Genomic DNA, 10,243 nt, shown 5'->3' on the forward strand with positions numbered 1-10,243 from the left:
CTACTTATGATTAAGCCCCTCGCAAGCATCAACAACTACGAGAAAAGTATTAAGAATAAATTCTAACCATAGCATTAAACTTTTGGATCCAAATCAGCCCCTTACGGAATAGCGCATAAACTAGGGTTTAAGCTTCTGTCACTCTCGCAACCCATCATCTAATAACTACTCCACAATGCATTCCCTTAGGCACAAATATGGTGAAGTGTCATGCAGTCGATGTTCACATGACACCACTAAGGGAATCACAACATACATACCATCAAAATATCGAAGACATATAAAATTCACATGATTACTTGCAACAAGATTTCTCCCGTGACCTCAAGAACAAAATTAAATACTCACAAATTATAATCATGCTCAAGATCATAGGGGTATTAAATAGCATAATAGATCTGAACATATAATCTTCCACCAAATAAACCATATAGTAATCAACTACAAGATGTAATCAACACTACTAGTCACCCACAAGTACCAATCTGTAGTTCCGGTACAAAGATTGAACACAAGAGATGAGCTAGGGTTTGAGAGGAGATGGTGTTGTTGAAGATGTGGAGTGGAGATTACCCTCCCCAAGATGGGAGAGTTGTTGGTGTTGATGATGATGATGATTTCCCCTCCGAGAGGGAAGTTCCCCCGGCGGAATCGCTCTGCCGGAGGGCAAAAGTGCTCCTGGCCAAGTTCCGCCTCGAGACGGCGGCGCTTCGTCCCAAAAGTCCTCTTCTTATTTTTTTCTAAGTCAAAATGAATTATATACCAGAAGAGGGGCACCGGAGGTGTGCCGAGGAGGGCACAAACCACCAGGGTGCGCCTAGGCCTCCTGGCGCGCCCAGGTGGGTTATGCTAACCTGGTGGCCCCCCTCTGGTACCGATTGGCTCATATATTTTTTATATATTCCATAAAAATCTCCGGAAAGTTTCAGCTCATTTGGAGTTGTGCAGAATAGGTAGCCTGACGTAGCTTTTTCAGCTCCAGAATTCCAGCTGCCGACATTCTCCCTCTTTGTGTGTACCTTGCATATTATGAGACAAAAGGCATTAGAAATACTCCAAAAAGCATTATTATACATAAAGACAATATAAATAACATTAGGTAAACATGATGCAAAATGGACATATGAACTCCCCCAAGCTTAGACCTCGCTTGTCCTCAAGCGAAAACCGAAATAAAAAAACATGTCCACATGCTTAGAGAGAGAGGTGTCGATAAAAACAAAATACGGACATAGAAGCATCATGTATATTATTATAACAGAAAGAAACTTTAACATAAAACTTTATCATAGAACTTTTATAATAAACTTTGCATCATAGGCTTCTCATGAATGAGTAACAATTCATCAACATCTAAGTGTAAAGCATAAACTCTATTGAAAACCAACAAACTATGTTCTCAGTCAACTTTGCAACTACAATTCTTCATCTTTTCAGGAAGGGTCACATATCGGAGCCTTTAGGCAAGTCCACGTACTCAACCATCATATAGTCTTCTATTGTTGCTAACACTCACCGCACACACATGAGCAAAGCGTTTCAACCGGACACATAGGAAGATAGGGTCTTATAATCTTGCCTCCCAACGTATTCACCTCAAGGGTGATGTCAACAATAATAACTCATGTTACCCACATCAAACTGGATATATGTGCCTAGATCTTTCCTCACCACATGATGCTTGCCAAAAGAGAAAATAAAAAGGAATAGAGAGAAAAACTTTGACTCTTGTATAAAAGTAAATGCATAGAAGTAAAAGATAGGACCTTCGCAGAGGGAAGTAGAGGTTGCCATGCACTTTTTGTTTGTATGCTCAATCTCTTAGTACAAAAGAACGTCATGTTATATTGACCCTTATGATAGCAACCTTTATTATGCAGTCTGTCGCTTTTACTCTTTGCCATCACAAGTTCGTACAACGCTCAATTTTCTGTTAAACTAAATGATCTAACACTTTTAGAAGCAATTTGTGTTGCCTTATTGCACCAATGACAACTTACTTGAAGGGTCTTGCTCAATCCATAGGTAGGTATGGTGGACTCTCAAAACAAGATTTGGGCTTAAGGGTTTTTGGATGCACAAGTAGTATCTCTACTTAGTGCGGAATTTTTGGCTAGCAAAGATAGGGGCAAGCACCACATGTGAAAGGATCTATGACAATATAACTTCTATGTGAATATGAATAAACATAAATCATTACATTGTCTTCCTTGTCCAACGTCAATAACTTTCGCATATAATATTTTGATGGGGGCTCACAATCATAAAAGACGTCCAAGATAGTGTATTTGCATGTGAATCTTCTCTTCCTTTATTAATTCTTTCATGAATTGCATTATTGACCAATGCTATGTTTGTAAATCTCCAATAAAATTTTCTACTTATACTGTTCCTTATAATTTTCCTTTGGTGATTAAGAAGGAGGTGGTGGTGATGAAGTAGTGATCTTATCCTCAGGTTTCCATGGCAGAGGCTCACCATTATAAGAGGAGGAGTGAGTCTCACGGGTCCTGCAACTGGCGGCCAAACTCATACCTTTAAACCTTGCCTCGTATTCAAAGACTTGGTTTTGGAGATCATACATATGGCTTTGGAGGAATTTGATTTGCTCGTTGAAGGTGAAGACGATGTCCTTGATGGACTTGCCATCCACCTTGACATCACGGGTATAGTCCGTGATCAAGAGTTGATTGGCATTGAGTCCATGTTCCACCATCCCCTTGCACCTAAAGACCTCCTGCTTCATAGCTTCAAGCTTGGCCTCCACGGTTCCCATCCCTTTGGGACCTTGCACATCGTGGATGTGGAGCATTCCCTCATGCATCTGGATAGCCTAAGGGTGCTGCATCACCTCCCGCAAATATGGGTTGATGACATTCTCGAAGAACTTGTCCTTGGAGGAGCTTGAAGTGGCCATGGTAGATGGGATCTGCCAGATAACAGCAAGGAAAACAAAAAAAGGAGATTTCTCCATGATACGGTGGTCAATAGGTTCGTGGGGTATATAAAGATTTTTTATCTAGGGAAACAAGCAAACGGAGGAAAAAACAAAGTCCGGAAGGTACCCGAGGTGGGCACAACCCACCTGGGCGCGCCTGGCAAGCCAGGCGCGCCTTGGTGTCTTGTGCCCACTAGGGTCACCTTCCTGGTAGTTTCTTATTTTCCTAATTTTTATATATTCTAAAACTGACAAAAAAAATTTGCGGATTTTTCGGAGTTCGTTTACTTACTGTATCACGTACCTCCTCTTTTTCACGATTTTGTAGTGTTCCGGAAGGTTTTCTTTATGTGTTCTCTCTATGTCATAGTTTGGATAATATTGCTTTCAACATTAATGGGCGTACCTAAGATATAATGTTTTATTCTTTGCCCATTGACAACCTTCGTGTTAGTACCCTCGGCATTATTTATTTTGATGGCTCCCGATCGATAAACCTCCTCGATAACATAGGGTCCTTCCCATTTGGAGAGGAGTTTTCCTGCAAATAATCTGAAACGATAGTTGTACAAAAGAACATATTCTCCAACTTTGAACTCACGCTTTTGGATTCTTTTATAATGCCATCTTTTAACTTTTTCTTAAAATAACTTGGCATTTTCATAAGCTTGGGTTCTCCATTCATCTAGTGAGATAATATCAAATAACCTCTTTTCACCGGCAATTTTGAAATCATAGTTGAGTTATTTAATTGCCCACTATGCTTTATGTTCTAGCTGAAGAGGCAAATGACAAGATTTTCCATAACCCATTTTATAAGGAGACATACCCATAGGATTTTTATATGCTGTTAAGCCCAAAGTGCATCATCTAATTTCTTAGACCAACTCTTCCGGGACCTATTGACAGTCTTTTGTAAAATGAATTTTATTTCTCTATTGCTAAGTTCAACTTGAACACTTGATTGAGGATGATAAGGTGATGCAATTCTATAGTTAACATCATACTTATCAAGCATTTTATGGAAAGAACCATGAATAAAATGTGAACCACCATCATTCATTAAATATCTAGGGACTCCAAACCTTGGGAAAATAACTTCCTTAAGCATTTTAATAGAGGTGTTGTGATCAGCACTACTAGTTGGAATAGCTTCTACCCACTTAGTAACATAATCAATAGCAACCAAATATGTGTATACCCATTGGAGGAAGGAAAATGTCCGATGTAATCAAAACCCCAAACATCAAATGGTTCAACAGCAAGAGAATAATTCATAGGCATTTCCTGACACTTAACAATATTACCAATTCTTTGACATTCATCACAAGATAAAACAAACTTACGGGCATCCTTGAAGAGAGTTCGTCAATAAAATATGGATTGCAATACCTTGTGAGCAGTTTTCTCCCCTGCATGATGCCCGCCATAAGCTTCAGAGTGACATTTCCATAGGATTTGTCACTGTTCATGCTCAGGTACACAACTTCTAATAATACCATCTACTCATTCTTTATAAAGATGTGGGTCATCCCAAAAGTAATGTAAATCATAAAAGAATTTTTTTCTTTTGTTGGTATGTGAAGCTAGGTGGTATATATTTAGCAACAATGTTGTCAGCGTCCTCGGAATGGGGGTCCACAGACTTGCGTGCCTGCAGCCCACGGCGTGGCTCCACCAGCGGCCCTGTACGGCCCATCTTCACCAGCAAACACTCAAGACCCTCGCGAGGGGCCGAGCCTCGCAAGGCGGACGACGCAAGACCTCCTCGGGGGCGGCGTCACCAGGCTGGCTCGCGAGGGGCGGAGAGATCAAGGCAAGGGGCACCTCGTGAGGTTCCTGTGACGCAAGCCATGACGACTGGGGCCAGGCGGGCGCCAGGCGAGCACCAGCGCGCACACTGTCCTCGTTTCCTCTTTGGTGCTAAAGAGGCAAGCACACGCGAGGAGTCCCAAGGCATCAGGCAAACGTTTTCATATCAGTGCAACGAGACCAAGACCAGTAGCACGGCAGGACGGAGGTCACCGTGGAGCCCAGGACGGCGTCACCACCAGAGCCTTTGGCAGGCGAAGACCACCTTTAGTCAGGATAACTTGTACTAGTTGTCTCCCTTCAAATTTGGTCGTTGTGGCATCCCTTCCCACTAGCATTTGGGAAGAGGACCAGGGCCTCTATAAATAGGACTAGCCACCACAGTAGGAGGCAACTGATCCGAGGCCATTCAGATCATACTCATCCACACAAACTCACCAAGCACAAGAGCATCTCTCCTCAGGAGCATGTTCTCCCCCTGTAACTATTCTTCCTCAGCCCAAGAGGCAATCCACCACACCACACTCGAGTAGGGTATTACACCACATCGGTGGCCCGAACCAGTATAAATCTTGTGTCCCTTTGTTCTGCGAGTTCGACGCGCTGAGCCTTGAGATTGCGTTGAGGGTGAGTGCTAGAGGGAGGAGAGATCTTTGTGCGCACCCCAATGTTCGGACCTCGAGGGTTTTGCCGGAACTCGAAATCCGACAAATGTAATTACCATAGTCAGTATACCAAGGAGTGTTATGAGAAACATTTATTGCAGCTAATTGCTCATTAGGAAAACTATCGTTAATAGGTTTTGGGTCATCAAGAATGTTTTCAAGCCTAGACAAGTTATCAGCCACGGGTTCTCAGCTCCCTTTATATCGGTGATATGTAAGTCAAATTCTTGCAGCAAGAGAACCCACCTAATGAGTCTAGGTTTAGCATCTTTCCTTTCCATACGATAGTTTATAGCAGCATGATCGGTGTGGACAATAACTTTAGAATCAACAATGTAAGATCTGAATTTATCACAAGCAAACACCACTTCTAAGAATTCTTTTTCAGTTGTAGCATAATTTCGTTAAGCACTGTCTAGAGTTTTACTAGCACAATGAATAACACTTAATTTCTTATCAACTCTTTGTCCTAGAATAGCACCAACAACATAATTACTAGCATCACACATTATTTCAAAAGGTAATTTGAATCAGGTGGTTGAACAACTGTAGCGACCCGACCCAAATGGATCAAGTCTCTGTGCTTAAGTGTCATCCCTGGATCGGTATGCTGACACACACAGTACTCGAGGATTTATAACAGAGGTAAATCACATGTATAAAATAACGTAAATACTATTACCTCAATCCAAAATAGCGGAAGTAACAAGGTTGTGGATTCCCATCAACACCAACGGCAAAGTTGAGTGTAGAAATCGTAACCCTAAGGTATCACTTACTCGTCGTAAGAATCCTGCAACATGAAACGTTGCAGCCCGAAAACGGGTCAGCACATGGAATATGCTGGCAAATTCACACCATAGAGAAATGATGAACAAAGGCTATCACTACATGCATATATGGCTGGTGGAAAAGCTCTATGGTTATAATGTTTTTGCGAAAAGCCATTTTTTCCCTCCTTCAAAGGAATAAATTTTATTTAACTATCATGGTGGTTGTAAAACATTGAGATGGTTGACAGCATCTCAATCCCAATTAAGAACGTTATTAAACCCAAATCAAATTTAAATTAAGTAACATGATGAGATCAACGGGATAATCCAAGAACTAGATCCTCAAGATGTCCATAACCGGGGACACGGCTAATCATGATTAGTTTGTACACTCTGCAGAGGTTTGCGCACTTTTCCCCACAAGACTCGATCTCCTCCGTTGGATTTCTCGCAATACAAAGTGTTTGAGAAATGGATGATCGAGACACAGTCTTTCAGAAGCATTTACTCTCTACTCCGGGCAGACCGTTACACCTACAATCCCCCTACATCTGCTAGTCCACCTCTTCAAGAGCTCACACAACTTACTCAACTATGCCAGAGCCCATAATGGCTTGTGGTTGCACACGGAAGTTTCTAGCAAGAATAATCTTATGATCCCTTTGAGTTTGGGTGGCGGTCCATAGGATGATCACACGGGTACTCCGGGATATCCAAAAATACAGGCAACACTGGGTTCTCCAGGTGCCTCAATCCACCCAGATGTTTATTTAAGTAGCCACCTTAAGTTGAACCATTAATTAACAATCTCACATCTGTCATGGAAATTCACTCAAACCCAATCCACGTCTACGAGCATAGCATAGCAATATAAGCAAACATGAAGTAACTCCCAAAGGTTTGATTGTAAACAGGGCAATAGGTACTACCTCATCAACTACTTCCCAATACCCACATGTTATCAATCCTACTCATGCAATGTTTGAGGGTTGAATCTAATGCATAAAAACTAGGTATGAAAGGGATATGATCAAAGTGTGAACTTGCCTGCAATGTTGATGAAGATGATTCGCACTCAATACTCTGGATAGATCTACTCGTCACACTCCGGTCAATCTATCGTAAGCAAGCAATGGTAACCACACATAAGCAATCACTCAAAAGATCAGAAAGAACGAGGAAAACAATTCGGAAAACTTCAAAACCAAGCAAATAACTCTGCAACATAAAACAATTTCTAACAGTACCCAAAATTAGGTGAATTTGGCCTTATCAGAAAGTTTAGGTCAAGAGCTTCGGTTTGCAAAAAGAATCAACTCAAACGGAGTTACGGAACTTAAGTTATGATAAAAAGAAGTTTGAATTCAAATCTGATCTAATTCAAATTTTTAAAATTTCAAAAACATGTTTGAGTTGGATTACTGGTTAGAGATCATAACGAAGACGTGGGCATTGGTTTCGTTGGATTTGGACAAACGAGTAAAAAGTTGTAGACGTTGGAAATCAGGGGCTAATCTATAAATAAATTATTCACAGATGGGTCCCTAGCCGAAAATAACAGAAAAATAAAAAGCTAAATAGTGAACGTTCGTTTATAGGATCTAAACAGTGGACGTTCGCAGTATAACTAAACTTAAAAAAACAGATCTAGGTTTTCTGTACAAAACCGATCTAGGGTTTTTTGAAAAGAAAAACTAAGAAAAAACCAAAGCGGTTTATTACCGGTTCGGAATTTCGACGAAAACCAACGGTTTTTTGGCGGCGGACCGGGTCGGCGGTGGCGGGGTTCGTCGGCGTCGGAGAAGGGCGGCGGGCAGCTCGGGCTCGACCGGAGCGGTGGCTCTGGTGGCCTGCGGCGAGGGCGAAGTGGACGGGGAGGGGCGGCGCTGAGCGGCGGTCCCGTTGGCGGTGGTGGTGGCGACCGAGCGCGCTGGTGGAGCGCGGGGCGAGGCGGCGGATCTCGCCGGCGGCGGCGGCTATGCGGCTCGAGGCGGCGGCGAGAAGAGAGGAGAGAGAGAGGGGGGTCCGGCTCCTTTTTAAAGGGCCCTCGGGTGTGGCGCCTTGCGCGAGGGGCAGGGGAAGTCCGGCCTCGGCACGGACGCCGAGGTCGGCGCGGCGGCGCGCCGTGGCGCGGCTGGAAACCGAGCGGAGCTCGGGGACGAGCGGCATGGGCCGTTGGGCCGCGGCCTGGCTCGGGCGCTGGGCCGGCCCAGTCGGCGACAGGGGGAGAGAGGAGAGAGAGAGCAGTGCTGGGCTTCGGCCTGGCACTGTTCGAAAAGAGTTTTTTCTTTAACAAAGAGAAAAAGAAATAAAATATAAAATAAAATATTATATAGGCATATAATATATCAAAATTTTCAGAAAAAGATTTCCTACAGCGCGAACATTTTTCTAAAGGCAAATAAAATCCTCAAAAATTCAAATAAATCAAACAGTGCTACTGCCTTAATAAAATCCAATAAAAATTATTTTTAAAATACCCAAAATGATTTCAAATTTATTTCTCTCCAATTTTCTGTTGTAGGGAATCATGTTACCCTATTTTCTGTATATTTTATTTTTGGAGAAAAATAATTTGAATAAAACTGAAATAACTCCAATATTGAAAAATAATTTCAATGGGACTTTGAATTTAATCCTTTGAAACTCCCAACTCATATTTCATTTGTTTTGAAGAAGTCATTTTATCTTCTCTCGTGAAAATAATTGAGTTGCATAAAGTTTCAGAAATGGGAAATATTTTCAAATGAAATTCAAATATTTTCAACACCCCTTGTCATTTAAATAAATGGAAGAAGTCATGTCATCTTCTCTCCAGGGTTTTGTGGTGAAAAGAATTTGAATTCATGGAGATCATAAAAGCAAAATGAAAGTTTGGGAAAGTACGTTTATTCCCTCTCATTTAACTTTCAAAAGATTTCGAATTCCACTCACTTTCAGTCAATCAATCAAACAATCAATCCAATCTATCTGTTTATTATAACATTCCAAAATTTAGAATTTTGGGATGTTACAAACCTGCCACCCTTAAAATGAATCTCGTCCTCGAGATTCGGAGAGGCTAGAAAGAAATAGGTTAGGATTTGGGGTCTTCTCAAAATCCATCGATCATCACCGGGGTCTGGGGTGCTACCACCCTTAGAAGCATGGTTACGGTTCCATCAAAACTCATATACTCCATCCATTATTCTTGACAGTGTCGGTCTTCTCAGATCTTCAGTATAATTCCTTCTCTGGGCTCTTCCGGTGGTGGCATAACCTTTTCCTCAATTCTTGTGTCCATTCCATCTTGGTAAGGTTATTCCATGACTGGGTCTTCTTAGCTGACGGGTCAGGCGCCAATACTAAACAACTATCGACATCTCATGGTGGTCAACAATTTATGGTTTCTCCTGCAGGAAATGGGTCTGGTTGATCCTCACCGTATAACCTACGATTGGCATCAACTGCCGTGTACAAGGGAAACATTCTTATACCATTCTAAGGTTCAAGCAAGGTTTAATACCGTCGTCTCTCTACTATAGGTAGGTCACTCAGATTTACCATACCATATAGCAAAGCGAACAATAAGAGTAAGTCGGTATGGTGATCAATCCATCCCGCACCCAAATCATTACCTTTTATATGGTTTAGCGAATCTCGCATTGTAACACTCGGTCATCCTCACAAGCATTGCAGAATTTCTCTTGTCAACGAACTAGGTTCGGATAAATCCATGGATTCTGCAAGCCAAACAAACATCTAACGTTCCTTCCCAACCCTCAGGTTTTGCGTAACTCCTATAAGATCGTCTATCGATAAAAATCGTAACTTCTTCCAGGGTCTTTCCTTCATCAAGAAATGTGCTTGCTTTTTGGCAGGTCCTGGGGCCTGTGGGTTATGGCCCACCTCATCACTGGTAAACCTTGAACTCATCATCGGGGAAACTGATCCTTAATCCAACATCCAACTTCCTAGTATTCTTAAATCCATCCAATTGTATTGTCTACCTTCCTTCTATTGGCACCAAACTAGGACATGATTACTCAGACTCATTATGGAATTTCCATTGATCC

This window comes from Aegilops tauschii, chromosome 3 (genome assembly GCF_002575655.3).
Source record: "Aegilops tauschii subsp. strangulata cultivar AL8/78 chromosome 3, Aet v6.0, whole genome shotgun sequence".
In the NCBI taxonomy this organism is placed as follows: domain Eukaryota; kingdom Viridiplantae; phylum Streptophyta; class Magnoliopsida; order Poales; family Poaceae; genus Aegilops; species Aegilops tauschii.